General features: G+C 39.0%; 1 protein-coding gene across 1 annotated transcript in view; it reads left to right on the forward strand.

Annotated features, from left to right (window-relative positions):
• Window positions 1-22,242, forward strand: part of SNTG1 (syntrophin gamma 1) — a 407,706-nt gene that overhangs the window by 92,848 nt on the left and 292,616 nt on the right. The window contains exon 2 of the mRNA XM_055126797.1: window positions 18,831-18,901. The gene's annotated coding sequence lies outside the window, so the exon portion shown is untranslated. The remainder of the gene's footprint in view (window positions 1-18,830; window positions 18,902-22,242) is intronic.

Consider the following 22,242-nt stretch of genomic DNA (forward strand, 5'->3'; position numbering starts at 1 on the left):
TGTTAAAGTTACAATACTATTAAAGTTTTTGTTTTATTGTCCTAGGCCTGAATGAGTGATTGAACTAACAAAGATATGATGCAAATGGTAGAATTCAGGCTGTATGTTGCCTATATACGAGAATATTTAGCAGCAGAAATATTCTCTTGTATTGGCAACATACATTCCCATATATTTATTTTATATATACATGGGAATGCCTACATTCCCATATAGGCAAAATAAATTCCCATATATATTTCCCATAAAATTTATTGCTATACAATAGCAATAGATTTGCGGCTGCGCGATATCTTATAACCTACTTCTCTCTCTGGGAGAAACTCGCAAGCTACTGAGAGTTTCCTGCCCACATGGGACAGCCTAGCAAGCTTCCCATGGTGTATCTATATGCAAAAGCCAGTAACCAGCTGAATCTCATTCCCCTGACCCTGAAAGAGCCTCCAATGCGGCATCAGGCTTCTAAAATCTCAGGGCTAGGACGAATGTAGAGGTTACTGAGACCGCTCGAGCCACTCGCCGATCAGCGGGATTTTGTGATTCGTGATTCGAGAATCTGTTGCTAATTATATTATTTACCATACAGGCTATCACCTCACTCAGTTTGCTATTTCTCTAGCCCCTGTGGTATTTAAAGTGTAGATGGATTTTATTGCGATGCCTAGCAGACAGGCTGCTGACGCTGCTACTTGTTCTCCTCCTCCTCCTCCTCCTCCTCCTCCTCCTCCTCCTCCTCCTCCTCCTCCTCCTCCTCCTCCTTCTCCTTCTCCTCCCTCTCCCTCTCCTCCTTCTCCTTCTCCTCCTCCTCCTCCTCCTTCTCCTTCTCCTCCCTCTCCCTCTCCTCCTTCTCCTTCTCCTCCTCCTCCTCCTCCTTCTCCTTCTCCTCCCTCTCCCTCTCCTCCTTCTCCTTCTCCTCCTCCTCCTCCTCCTCCTTCTCCTTCTCCTCCCTTTCCCTCTCCCTCTCCCCCTTCTCCTTCTCCCTCTCCCCCTTCTCCTTCTCCTCCTCCTCCTCCTCCTCCTCCTCCTCCTCCTCCTCCTCCTCCTCCTCCTCCTCCTCCTCCTCCTCCTCCTCCTCCTCCTCCTCCTTCTTCTTCTTCTTCTTCTTCTTCTTCTTCTTCTTCTTCTTCTTCTTCTTCTTCTTCTTCTTCTTCTTCTTCTTCTTCCTCCTCCTCCTCCTCTTCTTCTTCTTCTTCTCCTCCTCCTCCTCTCCTCCTCCCTCTTCCTTCTTTCTTTTGTAACTTAATAATAATATTACCACACACCATGACACAAACCATAAATACACAAAAAGTAGAACAAGAGTCTTCTTTCTATGAAGTGAACAGTGCAATAATACCCAAGGCAGATAAAATACTATTAAAAAAGAAAATTTTAGGCCAATTTAAATAATTTTTTAGGGGCTTTCCAAGCACTACCCTTCAGTCCTGGGAAGCAACAGTGATTGATATTAGACGTGCTTGTGTGGGTTGATGGTACAACATTTTGCTCAGGAAGCAGTGATGCTTGCATAGTCTCAGAGGCCTTTGGGATAACGCATAATTTTTTTAAGATTGATTTTTCAGCTTGTTATTTCAGATTATCATTTCCAATATTTTGATAGTCTTTATTACATGCATATCTTCTCCAGTCTGATAATTAAGCTTCTTTTCTAATTTACATTGGTTTCCTTTATTTGCTTGCCTAATTGTTATGGATAAGTCTTCCACTATTATGTTGAACATATTTGTCGTTATCTGATCTCATAGTAACAATTTTCAGCTTTACCGCTGAACAGATTAGCTATAGCTTTGTTCTATATAACTTTTACTATGTTGAAATATGTTCTCCTTTCTCAATTTGTTGACATTTCAAAACATAACAAGATGTTGAAACATGTCAGGTTTCCAAACTTCTATTTACATATTCTGATTTTTTTACCTTTCCTTTTGCTCTTGTGTTGTTTTGGTTTGTCTCTATAGCCCCTGTATTATTCTTAAATATTTCCTCTGCTCCTATATGACTTATTATGTTTTTGATGAATTAAATTTATGATTTGTTTTATACCTCTGTTACTATATTCATTACTGATATTGATTTCTAGCTCCACTTATATTTAAATGTTAAGTCGGAGCCTGACTTTGGTGAAGAATAATGTTGTCCTCTAAGACACTGATGAATCCCTTGTTCTTCAGTTTTTCTCTTTTTGGGGAAGTACTTGTGAAATAGATCATAGGGCACTGGAAGGTTTAGTAGAACTCGCTGGTTAAACCATTCATACCTGGTCTTTCTTAGATTATTTTTCTTACTGTTTCAGTCTTCTTTTTTTCTTAAACCATGCTCAGGCTCTCTATTTCCTCCCTGATTCAGAGTATGGGTGTTTGCAATTCTAAGCATTTTGTCAGATTTCCTATAGGCCTTCCAATTTAGTGGCATAAAATTGTTCATAGGAGCCTCTAATAATCCTTTTTATTCCTTTGGTATCTGTTGAAATGTATGTCCTTTTATTTCTGTATTTGTTAACATTTTCTCTCTTTTGTGACTAAGAATTTGTCATTCTTTTCTTTCAAATGTCAAGCTCTTGCTTTCAATGATCTTTTCTGGTTTTGTTTTGATTGCTCTGATTTAATTCTGCTCTGAGTTTCAATGTTTTCTTTCTTTTAGTTTGAATTTCAGCTTTTCTTACTTTTTCTATTTCCAGAAAAATGTATAGTTGTGTTGGTTATTTGAACCTTTTCATGTTTTATTAGATAAATATTTATTGTTATTTTTATTTAAATACTTTATTTTTTCTGTTCCTTGGTTTCTGATAGCTTGTGATTTTATTCTCACTATTTTAAGAATTTCCTTTGTCTTTCTTTGATTTTCTTATTTATTTAATGGAGATTTAAACATATTTTATGGTTTCCAAATATGAGCTCCTTGCTTTCATTTTATACTTCAATTCTACCTCTAGATAATAGTGATCAAAATATATGTGATATAATTTTTGTGCTTGTTTTATTGATACTTTGTGTATCAGTATAAATTGTATCCCTGAGAATGTCCCGTAAGAAGAAAATATGTGTATTTAGCCTTCGGGGTGAAATTACCTGTCTATTTAGTTTAGATTAACTTGAATATCTGTTTTATGTATATTCTTCCCTCTTTTCCCCATCTCTGGCTCTACACAGTGGTGACTGAGGCGCTAAAATACCAACTATTATTATAATGCTCTCAGTATCTCTCTTCAGTCTTATAATTTATTTATGTATCTTGATTTCCTTGCACATATGTCAATAAGTATTTCTTTTGAAATATTGGTAACTTAGATATCATATAAGTCACTTTTTAGATGGTTTCCTTTATTGTTTGAAATATATTTATCTCATATATGTATATGATTTTATTGCAATTTTTAGGTATCAATTTACTGTATGCTTATTATTATTATTTTTTTACTGAAAGCCTACATTCACTATAAATGCTGCAGTACATCTCTTGAGGGACTGGAGAGTAGGGAGGTGAGCGCCAACCCAGCCTCTGTCAGCTGCCAATATGGTCATTTGAGCCTGTGAGGAGAGATCCCTGAGCACAGAACCAGGAGTAAAGTCTGAGAGCCACTTGGAGTGGCCCTCAAACCAAAGATAAATTAGCAATAGAGGTTGGGTTTGTTTGTGTATATGTCAATATGTTCTTTGTTCTTTAATGGTGAGTCCAGGCATTTGTCATTTGGTGCAATCATTTATGTCTAATACTGTCACTGTCACTGTCATCCCATTGTTTCATCAATTTACTCGAGCGGGCACCAGTAACATCTCCATTGTGAGACATATTGTTACTGTTTTTGACATATAGAATATGCCACGGGGAGCTTGCCAGGCTCTGCTGTGCAGGCTGGATACTCTCCGTAGCTTGCCGGGCTCTCCTAGAGGGGTGGAAGAATAAAACCCAGGTTGGCCGTGTGCAAGGCAAGCGCCCTACCCGCTGTGCTATCGCTCCAGCCCATGACTAATACATTTGCTGATTTTTTTCTATATTCTGAGTATATTTGCAATGTGTTATTTTTACTTTGCTTTACTCCCACATTTTTCCCTTTGTGCCTTGATATCTGCCTTTTATGTAAGGATCACGTTCCATTTCGCTCTCCTTGCTTATTTACTCAGCCATCGTTAGTGTTCTGTCCAAGGCCAGGATCAGTAAGTGGCAGAGCTTTGATCCATACCTCATTTTATTTAATAAACAAGTGAAAGAGAATCACTGAATGCTCTTACTTGTACATGGAGTCTAAAAAATCAACTCGAGCAAAGCACTGGACTGGGGGGAGGGCACAAGGGGCAGGGCCCTATCCTTGCCCAAGACTGACCCAGTCCAATCCCCTGCTCCCCACCTGAACCCTGAGCACTGCTGTGTGTGACCCCTGAAGACAAGCAAAATACTCCACTAAAGCAAAAGTGGCTTTTAGACTATGTTAGAAATATGGTGGCTGTCAGAGGGAAGGGAGGTGGAATGAGTGGGTAGAGGGGACCGACTTGACAGTGCTCTGTACTAGACCTTTGGTTGTGAACCATCGATGCGTAATACAAGGCATTGCTGCACTAAAATTTTGTAACAATGTAAGTAAATTGGAAGTAAATATAATTGATTAATAGAAGTAATTTTGTTTTAAATGCAATTTAAGAATAACTGGAATTTGAGTCCAACAGTAATTTTTAGCATAAGAAATAAATTTTAATTTTGTATTGAATTGCGTTTATCTCCCCAAAATATTTTACGATGAAATCTTTTTTAGGCGGAACTTTGGGCCACACGCAGAAGTGCTCAGGGGCTGTTCCTGACTGCAAGGTGAAGGCGTTAGCCTGCTCACTAGCTCTGGCATTATGTTGAAGTCTTAACGTGTGTTGTTGAGAATAAAATTGTATTTAGAAACAGATTTTTTTAAAAGAAACCAAATTAAAATGAGGTCAAAATGGACCCTAAAGCAATGTCACTTGTATCTTTATAAAAATAGGGAATTAGTTCATAAGCGCTCCTAGAGGGAAGACTTTCTGAAAATAAGGAAGGACGCCTTCCTAAAGCCAAGGCGTCTTGCACTGAACAAACTGCAGAGCTGGGTCCTGACTCTCACCTGCTGAGCTGTGAGATAACTGGTTTCTGTTAGGTCCTTCAGCCTGAAGCACTCCATTGTAGTAGCTGTAATACTACGTGAATACCGTCACGGCTTCAATAGAACAGATAATTTCTTATAAACCGTAACACATATTATCTCTGTGTTTCTGAAACACAAGACTCATTAAAAATAAGCTATGTATTAGTAACACTGACATCTCAACATAGGATGCTGAAAGGTAATGCGGCTCTCGCTAAATGCATGAGTCAGACATTGAAGCACTACTTTTAAGCATCTGCTTATAAATTATTGACATGGCTTCAACTTATTAGTAAATAAGGCAGAAAATTACCCAATTTATATGCCAAATTGCCTCCAAAGGGGTTTCCTGCCTTCCATTTGTGCTAGGCAGTCATGGAGAAAATTGTTGCCAAATTTCTAAAGAAATTGGCCCCACATGTTTAAGCATTATTTTTTTCTGCAAACAGCATGGTAGACAGAAAAAGACTGAAAAAGAAAGGATTTATTGTCAAAGAGGAGGTGAAATAATTAGTATAATTTTCCGAAATGTAATTTATAAAAGAGTTTGGAATTAGATCACAAATTCTTCTTGCTGTAGTTGTATGTAGTTGTTTTTTAAAATATGTTAGCTTATTTTTCTGGTGCACAATTTTCTAAGTAAACTATAAAATGGTTACTTACCTAATAGAGAAGCTATGCCTAAAAGTTCTTATATTGCTGATTTAAATATGTTATAGTCCAACTTACTATTTCAAAAGTTACATCTTGATTTTGGCTTAGAGGAGATCCTGTGAATAACAAATAAATTATGGAGGTTTATTTTCATTGTAGGTGGCAAAGAGGTTAACATCTATGGCAGTAAACTTCTGTTGTCAGGAACTTAGTAATCAATTGTTCCTCTAGAGTAAAGTTAAATTCTGGCTAAAAACATTGTTTGAAGTAATTTCATGCAAGATTTTATACATAGGCATTTCGACTCCTTTATCTTATCCTCTTCAACAGTCTCAAATGCCTTAATGATTATTAGAAAACATATTAAATAGAAGGAGTTGATACATTTAGTGTTACCATTATCCCTATTACTAGTTCCTTAAGTGGACGTCAGGGATTTTATTTATTTATGGGTGTGTTAATTAGTTCTCACTCAAGTATTTAGTGCCAATGGAATTTTAAATTGTAGCAATAGAATTTTTTAGTGAGAAGTATATCATGTAGGAGTCTTTACTAAGGAAACTATTGTCACTGTCACTGTCATCCCATTGTTCGTTGATTTACTCCAGTGGGCACCAGTAATATCTCTCTTCCTCCCAGCCCTGAGATTTTAGCAGCCTCTCCTTATTTATCTTCCCCAATGATTGGAGGCTCTTTTCAGGGTCAGGGGAATGAGACCTATTGTTAGTGTTTTTGGCATATCAAATACGCCACGGGTAGCTTACCAGGCTCTGCCCAAGCAGGCGGGATACTCTCAGTAGCTTGCTGGGCTCTCCGAGAGGTGTGTGTGTGTGTGTGGGGGGGGGGGTTGTTGCCTACTGTCTGAACTCCATCACCATGTTATGGTGTTTAATTATGGAAAATGGATAGGAAGTGTTGCTGTCGCGTGGTCCAGAAAACGGCCTATAGCATGACAGTGCCTGGGCAGTGGGGGTCAGCGGCCAGAGCTGGGCCCCCCGGGTGGGAAGGGCTCCCCCTGCCCCCGGCTCCATGAGTGAAAGTCATGAAACTGGCTCGAAGTCAAGAAACTATTGCACAGATCTAAATTTTGAATTCTCTCTGCACTTTAATTAGCTATAGCTAGAAGAACAAAAAATACATATTTCACTTCACTCTTGTTGCTGTTTCTTAGTTTTGATATTTTAAGTATGATATGCATTGGTGAACATCCGCTTACTCTTATTTACTTCGGAGCCCTTGGAGCTTTCTGCTTATTTTTTTTTGTTTTTGTGCTACAGCTGTGGTGCCCAGGGATTCCTCCTGGCTCTGTCTGTGCACAGGGGTCACTTCTGGTGGGCTTCAAGGCCCTCTGGGCGCTGAGGGCCGCCCAGGTCAGCCCCCGCAAGGCAGGTGCCATGCTTGCTCCACTATTGCTCTGAGCTTCTTGAATCCGCGTGCCTACCTCTTGCCATAGCGCAGGGAAGTTTTGGCCAAATACTTTTTCTTTTTTCTTTAAAATTTTTTTAAAAAATATTTAATTTCACTTTTATTAAGTAGTTCACAATATTTGGTTACATTCAATATTCGGACACCAATCCTAACACCATGACACCTTCCCACCACCATATTTTGGATGTTTTTAATCTCGAACCCCAACCCCTGCCCCAAGGCAGAATCGAAATAATTTGATTTGTACTGTTTGTCACGAATAAGCTGCTGAAAATGCTCCAGAAAAGTTTCCTTAGAGGAAAGTGTGTGAAGACAGTTGTATTTCACCCAGGGACCATTAAGCCCCATATAAGAGATCACTAACATGCTGTTAAAGGTTGAGCCTTGTGTGCTTACCTACAAAAGCACTGTAAAAATATGTTTCCCTCTCAGATCAGATTGGCTGCTTTCTACGTTAAGCCCCGTGAAATGTGGAGTGGTACTCTTGGATTATGAGTGCTCTGAGGTGGGAGATGTGGCATGGCTGCAAATGCGTTGGCCAAATATTTTTTTTCTAGTAAAAATTCTGTCCATTTTGTCTACTCTTAGGACCTCTCTAAGGAAATGGTGTCGTCTGGCTGCTGGACCGTATAGCTTAGATGTTATTTTCACTGTTTCTTTATTCTCTTTAATGATCCTTTGGACTGTACCTCTCTATTTTTCTTTTTAATTCAAGCTGCTAATGCAACTTTCAGGTTCTTCTGTTCTGCTGTGGTCACCAGCCCCTCTGCTCCATTTGATTTTCAGTTCACACACTATCGTCCTTGACGGGGTTTTGTACTCAACTCCCCCCACACTTCGCTTCCAGCAAATGGCCTTGAAGAAAGGTGAATATGAGTCTCCCAGAAATGATTTTTTCCAGACTTAGTACTGTACTGAAGTAATTGAATTTTTGTTTCTCACTGGGACTCCGGGAAGCAACCCTTTTTTATCCTTTTTATTGCAAAGGGAAAACAAGTATGATTAAATTACTCTTAAACCATTCAAAGACTATAGCAAAAGCTAGATTTTTTTTTAAAGTTTGAATCATGGACTGGAGCGACAGCACAGCAGGTAGGGCATTTGCCTTGCCTACAGCTGACCGGATTCGATTCCTCCGTTCCTCTTGGAGAGCATGGCAAGCTACCGAGAGTATCCTGCGTGGCATGGCAGAGCCTGGCAAGCTACCCGTGGCATGTTCAAAATGCCAAACACAGTAACGAGTCTCACAATGGAGACGTTATTTGTGCCTGCTTGAGCAAATCGATGAGCAACGGGACGACAGTGCTACAGTGCTACAGAATCATGTTAGTGTTTTGCCTAAAGTGAATACCTTCACCTGGGTTCTGAATTTTAATTCTCCAGAATCACACTGTTCCTCAAATACCTCCTCTCTATATGCTATCTTCATATAATGTTTGAACATTGTTTCTTTACAAATATATATACTTACCTCTCAGTGTAAATAGTTAATTTTTAAAAGAAAATTTACAATCCCCTATCTAACCATAGCAAGAATAAGTTTCTACACTTGATGGTCACATTTATTTTTACAGAATTTCACTTAAACCATTTTTCAATGAATCCGGAAGAGTCTATTTGCCAGATCCAAAGGAATACTTGAATGCAATCTCTTCATTTAGCTAATCTTTGCTAGAGTTAACACCACAACCCACCATTTACTTGGCACGATGCCACTATTTATTACTGTTTTCACCCCATTACATGTTAATTTACATTAAAAACTATTTCCTCTGTCTCTGGTAGGTGTTAGTAATTTCCACAATTCTGTTTCATCTGCTCCGTTATTAACCACGCATGTGGGAATAATCAGGGTGATTCATTCACTTCCACTGATTCAACTATAGCCAAAGCCAGACGAACTTTCTGAATTATCTAACAACAAATATCCAGAGAATTACTACCTCTGAATGTTATTCTAATGCTACTAACCACAGTTATAAAAACTGAATTGTAAAATTGCATAAAATCTCAACAGGTGAAATTGTCACCCTGAATACCTGGTGGCCTAATGACAGTTGAGGCCCATAACCCTGTTCAGAATATTGTTAACTTTTTTTCTGAACTTCATCCCTCATCATTTAAAATATTGGATTTAGTCCGAAACTTCATTTGAATTTGGCTTAGATTCTTGCTACAGTGGACTGAATTCAGGTTACCGTGAACTCTAATATTGGAGCCCCAGAAACCAATGTTGTAAAACGGTGAGATGAGTGCTTTGGGGGGTTATTAGGTTTTGGTGATATAAAATAGTGGAGCCAAGAAGAGACATCAGAGCCTGATCTCTGTCTTGGAGACTGAAAAAAAGACAAAAGAAGGAGACATGCACATAGAGAGAAAAAGAAACAGATAGCCAACCCATAAGAATGATCTAGAATGACATCTACACTGCTGGAACTTTTGAATATATTTTTATATATTTAGACTGCAAAAATTTTGAAAAATATGTTTTATAAATCACCAAATTTATGACACTTTATTAAATAACCCCAAGGTAATTTACTATTTAATGCTTCTACTGGACTGGAGCTATAGCACAGCGGGTAGGGCATTTGCCTTGCATGTGGCCGACCAGGGTTCGATTCCTCCATCCATTGTGGAGAGCCCGGCAAGCTACTGAAAGTATCCCGCCCGCACAGCAGAGCCTGGCAAGCTACCCGTGTCATATTTGATATGCCTAAAATAGTAACGAGCCTCACAATAGAGATGTTACTGGTGCCTGCCCAGGCAGGTTGATGAATAATGGGACAACAGTGCTACAGTGTAATGCTTCTACTATTCTATTAGTCCTTGAAACAGAAACTGTTACAATCACACCTTTTATCTGATCCAAAGCTTAGCGTTTTGCTATAAATTAACCTATATTTAAAATTAATAGTCTAGGGGCCAGAATAATAGTATAGTGGGTAAGGGTCTCCCGTGCCCAATCTGGTTCCCCAAGCCCTGACAGGAGTGATCCCTGAGTGCAGAACCAGGAGTAAGTCCTCAGCACCACTGGGTGTCCCCGAGCCAAAAATAAGTTAATTAATTAATAGTGTGAAATGTGAGCAGGTAGGTCTGGGGAGATAATACAGCAGGAAGGAGCATCCGGCAAGCTGCTGACCCCAGTTCAGTCCCCAGTCCCCCCAATCACAGGAATGCAAATTTTAGTTTACTTCTGTATTTCTTATATATAGTGTAGTTGTTGGTATGTAGCAGGCACAAAATAAGTCATTGTTGCATTTACTTATAAGTTCAAATCTTTGAATTAAAATAAATGTGATTTTAAAGAGTAAAATTGACTACCATGTTCTATGTCCATGACATTGAACATTAGCATTTAATATTGGTTATATAAACCTTTAGTCTGATTGGAATTTTAGCTATATCTTTCTCTGATGCAACTAAGAATGAAAGTTAAATGTATATAATACATTTAGAAGAAAAATGTAAAAGAAACAATATAGTTAAACTGAAATATGAATGCAACATGTATTGTCAAATTATGAATATAAAGTATTAAAGGGATAAAATTATGCTTATTTAGATATTGGAATGAGCATTTAGTTATCACCAGTAAAACTAACCAGCTTGTAGGTTTATTTTAAAGTATCATTTATTTAGTTCTGGTGTGAGTTTAGTTCATGTAGCACAGTGGGTAGGGTGTTTGCCTTGAATGTGGCCAACCCAGGTTCGATTCCTCCTCCCTCTCGGAGAGCCCAGCAAGCTACTGAGTATCCCGCCCGCACAGCGGAGCCTGACAAGCTACCCGTGGTATATTCGATATGCCAAACACAGTAACAACGAGTCTCACAATGGAGACGTTACTGGTGCCCTCTCCAGCAAATCGATGAGCAACGGGAGGACAGTGACAGTGACAGTGTGAGTTGAGCATTATGGTAAGAAGTGAAGCACTCAGCCTCTTCAGTGCTCTCTAAGGGGGGTCAGTTATGTTTTTCTGTTCATTGAATGAGAAACAAAACAATGGGGGCAGAGCCACAGGGTGGCAGGTGGGACCTTGAACAGGGCTGATCCAAGGTGCTTCCCTGGCACTGAGGTGCCCCAGGAGCCCTGTGAGGGGTAACTCCTGAGCGGAGAGTCAGGCCTAAGTCCTGAGCACAGACAGGGATGTCCCCAAATTTTCACTGAACCTCAGTTTTATAGAGTCAAACAAACTCATGCAAGTTCTCACAAGTAAACATAACTATGCACAATTACCTAATGCCATTTTATATAAATCAAAGTAACAGTAAATATATAATCTTAAATACATTAATCAAAACAACAGTAAGTCTACAAATCAAAATAGCAACAGTAAATCTATAATCTTAGATACATGAATCAAAATAACAATATTAAATCTATAATCAAAATAACAATAATAAATATATCATCTTAAATACACAAATCAAAATAACAACAGTCTTACCTAGCAGGATTGCAAATGAATTTCAGTTTACTTCCTGCTTTTACTGTCACTTCTAAATTTTTCAGTGTAATTTGAAGGTTTTTTTTTTTAAATTTTTTATTGAGTCACCATATGGAAAGTTACAAAGTTTTCAGGTTTAAATCTCAGTTATACAATGCTCGAATACCCATCCCTTCACCAGTGCTCATATTCCACCACCAAGAATCCCAGTATAGCTCCACCCCGCCCCCACACCCCTAACCCCCCCGACGCCCCTAGCCCCTCCACCCTTAGCCCCTCCCCCACCGCCTGTGTAACTAATAAATTTCACTTTACTTTCACTTTGATTGCATACAATATTTCAACAAAACTCACTATTATTGTTTGGAGAGTCTCTCCCCTAATGTCAGACCTGCTGAAAAGGAAGCATTAGATAATTTGTTTTCCATTGCTGAGGATGAAGAGGTATGAGGTCGAGTGACCACACTTAGCGGCCTCTCAGTTTTGGGTTTCTGTATTTTAGTATTTTAGTAACTAAGTCCAGAGAGATATCTGCCAGAAGTTGCATCGTTGCCAACTTGTACTTCTCAGTTACATTATATTCCACATATGAGTGCAATCTTTCTATGTCTGTCTCTTTCTTTCTGACTCATTTCACTCAACATGATACATTCCATGTTGATCCATTTATATGCAAATTTCATGACTTCATGTTTTCTGACAGCTACATAGTATTCCATTGTGTAGATGTGCCAGAGTTTCTTTAACCAGTCATCTGTTTTGGGGCACTCTGGTTTTTTCCAGATTCTGGCTATTGTAAACAGTGCTGCAATGAACATAGAAATACATATGCCATCTCTACTATACCGTTTTGCCTCTCCGGGATATATTCCCAGGAGTGGTATTGCTGGGTCAAATGGAAGCTCAATTTCTAATTTTTTGAGAATCGTCCATATTGTTTTCCAAAAGGGCTGAACCAGTCGGCATTCCCACCAGCAGTGAAGAAGAGTCCCTTTCTCCCCGCATCCATGCCAACACCGGTTGCTTTTGTTTTTTGGGATGTGGGCCAGTCTCTGTGGTGTGAGATGATATCTCATGGTTGTTTTGATCTGCATTTCCCTGATGATTAGTGATGTGCAACATTTTCTCATGTGCCTCTGAGCCATTCGGATTTCTTCTTTAGGAAAGCTTCTGTTCATTTCATCAGCCCATTTTTTGATCGGGTTGGCAGTTTTCTTCTTGTGGAGTTCAACCAGTGCATTGTATATCCTTGTTATCAACCCTTTATCGGATGGGTACTGCATAAATATCCTTTCCCATTCTGTAGATTGTCTTTGTACTTTGGTCACTGTTTCTCTTGAGGTGCAGAAGCTTCTTAGTTTGAGATAGTCCCATTCATTTATCTCTGTTTTCACTTGCTTGGCCAGTGGCATGTCAGCTTTGAAGATACCTTTGGCTTCAATGTCGTGGAGGGTTTTGCCAACCTTGTCTTCAATGTACCTTAGGGATTCTGGTCTGATGTTGAGGTCCTTAATCCATTTTGATCTGACTTTTGTACATGGTGATAGGTGGAGATCTAAGCCCATTTGGTGATAGGTGGAGGTCTAAGCCCATTTTTTTGCATGTAGCTGTCCAGTTTTGCCAGCACAATTTGTTAAACATGCTTTCCTTGCTCCACTTCGCCTTTTTTGCTCCCTTATCAAAGATTAGATGGTCATATATTCGAGGGGATGAAGGTTTTGTTTGTTTCTGATTTGTATTGGGGCCATACCCAGCGATGTTCAGGGGTTACTCCTGACTCTATACTCAGGGATCACTCCTGGGGGTGTTCTGGGGTCCATGTGGGATGCTGGGAATTGAATCTAGGTAGGGCACATGTAAGTAAAGTGCACAACCCACTGTACTATGGCTCTGACCGTGAAAATTTTATTATGAAAAAGAAGTTTAAGTAGAAATTAGTTTATTACTTTTAATTGCTTAACAAAAAGTCTATAATGCCATTACCACATTTTGATCTCCATGTAATTTAGGGTTCTTCTGCCTAACAATTTTTTGCCAATTTTTTTTTTGTCAAACAAAAACTATTTTCTTCAAAGTTTTCGCCGACACATGTGGGAATGATATTGGAATATGGGAATTCTTCAGGAGGAAAATTGACACTGGAGGTGGGATTGGTGTTGAAATATTGTATACCTAAAACTCAGCTATCAATGACTTTTGTAAATCACATTTTTTAATTAAATTAAAATTATTTTTAAAAAGAACTGTATATGTTTTGAGATATTCATTTTTATAAATTCGACATATTTGTATTTATGTAAATTATTAATTTCAGATTAAATCATTAATGAATACAATAGTACTTCAAATTAATTCATATATGATAACAAATTGGTTTGTATGACAGTCAAGGGTTCAATTCCAAGAAACAGTAATTGATGTTCATTTATCTGGGTGTGTCACTGGTTCCCAGACAAGCAGATGAAATACTAGGAACAGAGTTCTCTGTGAGCTTCTTAGGGCTTGAATTCTTATATAATTGGAATAATTCAAAGCCTAGCAAGTGTCTCGTAATAACTATAAAGACCCCCCCCCCAAGGCTTGGTGGGAATCTGAAGTAAGTTCTCTCTCCTGTTGGAAGCTGTTTTGATTAGTTTTTAATGATGCTTCATGCCAATATGGCCAACTATCATATTTTTAAACCCATTTATTCATTTGTCTGGGGGCCACATATGGTGGTGCTCAGGACTGCTCCAGGCTTTGTGCTCAGAAATGGTGCTTGCTGTGCACCAGGACCTAGGAGGCACTGTAGCCGCAAACCAGCGTTGGTAGGAGCAAGGCAAGGACCTGCAGCTCCTACGCATCTCTCCAGCCCTGAATCTTATTTTTGTTATTTTTAATATTTGGGGAGGTGTAGGATAACATAGCCTCAGGTAGTTTAGGTTTATTGGGTTACTCCCGTTACAGTGCTCCCATTCCTTCTTGTTTATTTGTAGCTTCTTTCTTAGTGTTCTGTTGACTTGTAAACATTGTTTTTCTCTTCTCCTTGAGTCCTTTGCATAGTTTATTCAGAGCCATGTCCTTTCTGTATGGACACAGGAAGACTGTAGCAAATGCTATGCTTTTGTAACCTTATGTCATTTGACTCTACATGATATTTTCCTCCTGGGCATCTGTTCTCTCAACCTAAGCCTCAGCTGCCCTTACTTCCTAGCACCCCCAAAAGCAGGGTCCCCACGAGGGATGAGATGGACCCAGGGCAAGCGGTGAGTTGTGTGCTACCCTGGCATCGAGATGGGCCTGGCCAAAGTGCCTAATGCTTAACTATAAGTTAAGAGCTTGATCATGGACAAATGTTGTCATGATCCAAACAGTGATAACTAGATTTGGACCCTGCTAGGGTGAGGAATGATTCATCTGGCCTGAGTGCTGTAGTCTGAGTCTGTGGCAAGATATTGCCAGGAGAGCTGCCTTGCAAGCCTCAATGTATCTCTTGCTATGTCCATACAAAAATAACTCATATTAAGATGTTAATAGTGTTTGGACTAAGGAAAGGAAAAAAACCTTAAGAGTCAGGAAGGGCTTTGGAATGCCCTGCCCTCAGGAAGGGCTTTTTTATGTTGATTTTGCTACCTGGCTGGGTGTAGCCTAGAGGGCAAGGTGGGAGAGAGAAGAGGAGGAGAGACTAGAGAAGAGGGTGGCAGCAGTTGATCCAGAGAGGCCGGAGCTGGGAGTGTGGGAGATGAGAAAGATGGAAGACTGAATAAACGGTAACTAATCAGCAACCAGCTTGGTCCTCGTTCTTCCCTCGCCGGTCCTTGGCCAACGGCTGTCCTGATCCAGCCCATACACAGCAGTTCCAGAGCACTGAACGCGGGCGGTGAGACATAGCTGCCCGGAGAGCCCGCGAGTGCACATGCCCGTAGGCGAGCCTTAGTTTTTTATAGGGAGGGGAAGCCACACCCTGTGGTGCCCAGGGCTTACTCCTGTCTCTGTATTCAGGAATCACTCTATAAACCTAAGGATCAAACCTGGTTTGGCTGCATGCAAGCCAGGAACTCTAACCACTGTATTATTGCTCTAGCCCCACAATGATAGTCTCTTATTTCCAAAGTTACCACAGCTTATAAACATGCTGATCCACAAATATGCTATCAGGACATGTTCTTTGCAGTAAGGAAAATGGCATCTTCATTTATTTTTATTGGATTACCTTTCAGGTTTTTTTTCAGCTTGGTTGTTTTGATTATCTCACTGTGAATGCTTCTGTAAGACCATACACTGTTGCACATAAACATAATTTCCATTATTATTTCTGTATTCAAAAGGTGGCTGGTAAATTTATGTACATCGTTATGATGCTAAATTGATAATTAGATTGGAGAGAGAGCCTAAAGAAATGTCTTTTACTGCAAAAAAATGCAAAGGATCAAATTTTAAATCACTTAAACTGGATAGCACTGCATATTAAGTTTCTAATGTGAAGCTCTAATTATACTCTAATGAAGAATTAAGACTCACAAACACGGTTAATATGTTGGGGATAAGAATTTATATAGAGAAACAATTTTCTTTTCCGTCTCAGTAACGATGTATTAGCTTAATCTTCCTACTATTGGCAGTCAAAGAGAATGAAGGCAAAGGCATATATCAAGCACAAAGCTAATGACAGGGTGTTTATGATGAAGAGATAAGCAAATAGCCATCTTGCTGTTTTTGAATGCATCACTCAGAGAAAAGAGCTTCTATTTTTATATAAGCCTGTAGAGCTGTTGGGAAAAAAATTAAAGTTACTTTGTACTAAAAGTACATTTTTATGTACATAAAAAAAGGCATTTTTTATGGTGTGTGTGTGTTTGAGTGTGTGTGTGTGTGTGTGTGTGAGTGTGTGTGTGTGTGTGTGTGTGTGTGCGTGCACGTTTGTGCCAGACCCAGTGCTGGTATGGGCTTACTCCTGACTGCACTCCGAGATCATTCTGGGCAGTGACTAGAGTTAATATGAAATATTGGGGGTCAGCCTGTGCTTGTTGAGGTGCAAGGCAAGCACTTTAGTCTCTGAACTCTCTCTCCACCCCAAGAAATACTTTTGAAGTATGCTTGCATGTCCGGAACAAAAGTTTAAAGCTCACAAGTCTTGTTATCAGTAATAATAAGTTCTTACATTATGTTGAAAATTCCTGAATGAACTAATGTTATTTAAGATATACTATCTTATGGTCGAATTCCAATATTCTGACATACATTAAATAAGTTAATTTTTTTCTTTCTCTCTCTCTCTCTCTTTCTCTCTCTCTCTCTTTAGCTTTTTGGGTCACACCTAGCTATGCTCAGGGGTTACTCCTGGTTCTTCGCTCAGGAATCACTCCTGGCAGTGCTCAGGGGACCATATGGGGTGCCAGGGATCGAACCCAGGTTGGCTGCATGCAAGGCAAACGTCCTCTCCACTGTGCTATCATTCTGACCCCTTTATTTCTCTCTTTAAAAAAAAAATTGACAGTTTTTTTTTAAAGGCAGAATCTAGTTCGGAGTATTTGTCTGATTTTCCCACTTTCTTATTGCTTGTCAACCAATGCTATTTGTGGTTGCTTTGGCCACCTTCTTTATGCTCCTGGCATTTGTCCTTCCCAAGAAAAGAGTGTCTTTAAACCAGGCAAGAGGAGCTGTTCAAGGTCAAGCTCGGGCTCTTTGCAGGGACTCCATCCTGAGTAAATGTGGTCACCCACGATAATCTTCCTCAAATCAATGAACTCAGTTCTCTGTCCTGGGAAATTTCAGTTTTGAAACTTCTTCATCTTATATTTAATTGGAACCTTACAATAGGACTGAAATTTATTATTCACAATTTCTATCCATAATCATTATGAAGAAATCACAGGAGAGATTTGTCAAGGGGTAAGAATCATTCCAGCATTATACCTAACACTCTTCAGAAGCTGATTTTTCGAGGTTTTGCTTTCCAGTGTGGAAATCATTTATATCTCATAGGATCGTATTAAAAGTAGCACATATCTTGCAGGTAGACTCTGAGCTCAATGTCCAAAATTAAAATCTTCAACAAGCTTCATCGGGGATGCGCCTGATGGCCCCAGCACTCCTGGGCCTGCCCAGCTCTAGATATTCCTAGGAGTGGCCCCTGGGGCCCCTCACCACCTCACAAAAGGCAGTAGCAGAGACTTCTTTCAAAATAAGTATCAAACTGAGGATCTGAACACATCTACTACAGCAGGCATCTATCTTAAACGAGCAAGACCTATGCACTCATTGTCCGCTTTCTTGACTTCTCTATGACTTCTCACTTCTTAAGATAGCCGCTTTCTTTGTATAAGTCCTTTGCCTCCTTAATTAAGCTGATTCCGAGGACAGTAGACACAAGGGCCAGGGAGATTGCTCCACGGTTGGCAGCCTGCCTCAGGAGCTGGGGGGAGAAGGCAGCTGGGATAGAGAAGGGATCCTTAAGTCAGTGAGGATTGGAATGATCGTTCGGGATGGGAGATGTGTGCTGAAAGTAGATAAAGGACCAAACACGGTAACTTCTCTGTATCTGTATTGCAAGCCATAGTGTCCATAAAGCAGAGAGAGAGTAAGAGGGAAATTATCTGCCATAGAGGCAGGGGGAGGGGTGGGGCAGGGGGAGAGGGAGGGATACTGAGGACATTGGTGCTGGAAAATGTACACTGGCAAGGGATGGGTATTGGGTCATTGTATGACTGAAGCCTGACCATGATCAGCTTTGTAACTATATATCTCATGGTGATTCAATTAAAATAAACTAATAAATATTTTTAAAACATGACTTATTGGTATCAAATCAATAGTCTGCCCCTCAAAATAATGGTTTTTAACTCTTATCAGTAACAAACTTGGAATCTAATTTGAATAGCTTCAGTATTTTCAGCTTAGATCTAAAGATCAATGAAAGGTAGAGAGAATTAGGAACAAATTTTCAAATTCCCTTTGTAGTCTCTTAAAGGCAGTTTCCACAAAATGTATCCTGTAGAGCGTAATCCAATGGCATTGTGAAGATACCTGTTATTTTGTTTCTTGCTCATTAACAACTTGAGTAACTTCTAGAAATTAGTAAAGGAATGTTAAAGAATTATGTACGTATAAATGAAATACATATTTTTCTTATGAACCAAGTGAATAAATTTAATTCAGAGACATCTTCTTTCTAGTTTCATATTTATGGAATCTCTTATTTTTGCTTTCTTCCTCTAGAATATTCTTCAGAATGTTGACATTGACAAAGAAGTGACCTCCGAACAAGGAAGATACTGCTCTAAATTAAGGTAAGACTGTGCTTTTTCATAAAACATTATAAAAAGTGAATATATTTGATTCCCTAGAACTCTAAAGCAGAACATTTTTCTCTAAGTTTGCCTTATGAACCACATTACCTACTTTACAACATAACACTTGAAAATAACTTTCCTGGCATAAGCAGAGAAAATTTTATTTATTTACTCGTAATTTATTTTTTCAATGACTAAATTGAATTCATGTTGTTTTTAATGAGCTTCATTAAGTGAAATCAAAATTATGAATTTCTTTTTCAAAGACTTTGTTACCTTGGGAGTTTCTAACCCCTAACTGGGGGGAGAAACTATTTCAGTGCCACGGGGAGCCTATGGGAAGGGTGCAATATGGGACAATCCAAAGGGTCTTTGCAAAGCGTTTCTTAAGTCTTTCACAGGACTAAAGCCTACAGTTCTACCATGTACCTTGTTTTCAATTCATAACAAATGATGTAACAGTGTTAAATTGGTAAAATAAATCATACATACCTCCTGAAACAGAATGCAAGTGTAGGTGAAGCACCCTGAATGTGACCTCTGACCTTGGCTTCAGGACAAGTGTTACCTTTGGCAGGATTCACAGTTATTCTGCTTGTTACAGACTAGAACCTGGCTGCCAAAGTGTAAAATTGAAGTTACTAGGTCTACCTTCTGAATACTGTTGAAGTATATATATATTTTTGGTAGTATAAGAACTTGTAGCGTGTGAATTTAGTAAGAATAAAAAAATACATTATCATCTATTATGTTTAGAGGAATGATGACATTTGCAAGTATATTCTTGTTTATATATAAAATCATGTGCATAAAATCATATTAAATTAAATTTACAATGCCAGAAAGTTCTTAAGTGTGGGGGAGTGTTATAAGAATAACATTCCAGGACTGTATGTAATCATACAAGTTGTATATTAATAGACTTCTAGGCTGAGTTCTCTGTAATTAAGGGGAGATATAGAGTCACTTAGAATTCATCGCAACCATATCTAAATTTATTCTGGTTAACAAATATTTATACATGGAATCCATATTGTGCTCATTTATTTCAAAACTATTAGTACCCAATAGAAATATTTTGCTAATATATTGTTACTTCGATTCTCTATCTCAATCCCTAATCGTTCAAATTCTAGTAATGTTTCTTTTCATTCTCGACAGTACTTTTTATAATGAGAGTAAACTCAGAAAATGCTTGTTTCCATAGAATGGAAAAATAACAAATACTAGTTCCCCAGATGCACTCTGTATTGTCAGTGGTTTTCAAATGATTTTTCAGAGCTAGAGCATTTTTTTAGTAATTTGACCTTTTATTCAAGTAAAGCCTCATACAGAAGCCCAGTAGGTAAAAGAGAGGACTTTCTTTTGGAAGCAGTGGTGGGTGCCCTAGAACCTCTTGGGCATCTCCTCATTGTCTCTTATTTCCGTAAATCCTCCACACTAAGTGGACATCAAAAACTCTGGGAACCTCGTGATTCCTAAATTCTTGTGTCTTTATTTTGAAGCCCGTGTGGAAAAATTAAATGAATAGGACAGAAAACCAGAGAAGTGGGGCCAAAACAGGACTGTGCTGGAAATAAGTATCAAAGTTACTGCTCTGTGGGCAAGGTCATCTGTTTCCTCCTTTGAACTTCCCCTTACAGTGCTCTCTAAATTTCACTTTAGCAGAGTGAAATCCCAGTCTCTATAATCTCAGTCTCACAAGCTGCAACGCTGAATGGAGCCCTGGAGAGGTTGCATATTTATTATACATGAAAAAGGGAGGGAGATTGTTCCAAAGATCTTAATGGGAGTTAATGATCTCGCTCATTTGTGGGGATGTGTAGATCCATGGCAAGGGAGTAAAACAGAACTGAAACCACCACTACAGAAAAGGGGGGAGGTACATTGTCGGGGGTGGGGGGGTTTAGGGGGCAGTCAGGATGGGAATTAAGACAATACTAGAGGCAAGCAGAGACTCTAGTGGGGGGAGGGGCATGTTGGAACATTGTATACATTAAGCCCTGTTATGAATATTATTGTAAATTTATAGTGACTACATAAACAAAAGGAATGGAGCGATAGCACAGCAGGTAGAGCGTTTGCCTTGCATGTGGCCAACCCGGGTTTGATTCCTCTGTCCCTCTCGGAGAGCCCAGTAAGCTACCGAGAGTATACCGCACTCACAGCAGAGCCTGGCAAGCTACCCGTGGCATATTCGAAATGCCAAAAACAATAACAAAAAGTCTCACAATGGAGACGTTACTGGTGCCCACTCGAGCAAATCGATGAACAACAGGACAACAGTGCTACATAGACAAAAATACAGTCATCAATATAGCAACACTTGATTTTTAAACATCCCATATATAAAATGTAAAGGCCAAAAAATGAAGAAAAATAGGTAACGAGCATATTATGTGTTATAAAAACATATTTCGTGTATCATCTATTTATTTCCTCTCGAAACATTATCAGTTCAGATAAATTTCTTGTTAATATACATGTCTAGTTTTGAACTTAATGAAGTTTATATGTATGTTGATTTCAATGATGTATGCTTGAATATATATGCCATGTATCTTATTTAAAAATACGTTGAGAAAATACATGTCACCCTTCACCACCTCAGCAGTGCCAAGGCCACATATCCTCAGCCTCTGCTTGCTCTTCGTCGGGGACGTTTGTTACTCCTGTGAGTTTTAATTTTTGGCCTGTATGTTAAAAAAAAAGTCACGAGTATTGTATAGGGACTTTGTTGCATCTAGATAGCACTTAGGGTAAGATTGTTGTTTGACAACATTCTTCTAATCAATTATGAGGATGTGTGTTTCCATTGGCTTCTGTCATCTTTTCTTCCCCTTAGGGGTGATTTTATAGCTTTATTTGTATGTGTTGTTCACCTCTTTGTTGGCAAACCAAACCTCCCAGTACATGTAGAAGGTCAAAGACCAACTAGAATTTCTCCCAGGGTTGTAAGATTTTCGTCTCAGGACTTCATGTTTTAATGTATGCAGATCAATTAACATAATGGGCTGTATATATTCATGATAAAGGCACTTAATAAAATGGGAAGAAGAAGGGACTTTTCTCAGTAAAATTAAAGTCATCTATCACAAAACCACTGCTAATATCACATTCAGTAGTGAAAAATTGAAAGCCTCTGTTTAAGGTCTGTTACAAGACAGGTCTGCCCACTCTCACTATTATTCAACATCGAGGAGAAAGAGAGATATTCTTGGAGTCCATATTGGAAAAGGAATCAAGCTATCACTATTTGCAGATGGCATGCTACTATACTTAGAAAACTATGAGTGCTAAAAGAAGAGGAAAAGAAACAGTAAACTCGTACAGTAATG

This window comes from Sorex araneus, chromosome 2 (genome assembly GCF_027595985.1).
Source record: "Sorex araneus isolate mSorAra2 chromosome 2, mSorAra2.pri, whole genome shotgun sequence".
Classification (NCBI taxonomy): Eukaryota; Metazoa; Chordata; class Mammalia; order Eulipotyphla; family Soricidae; genus Sorex; species Sorex araneus.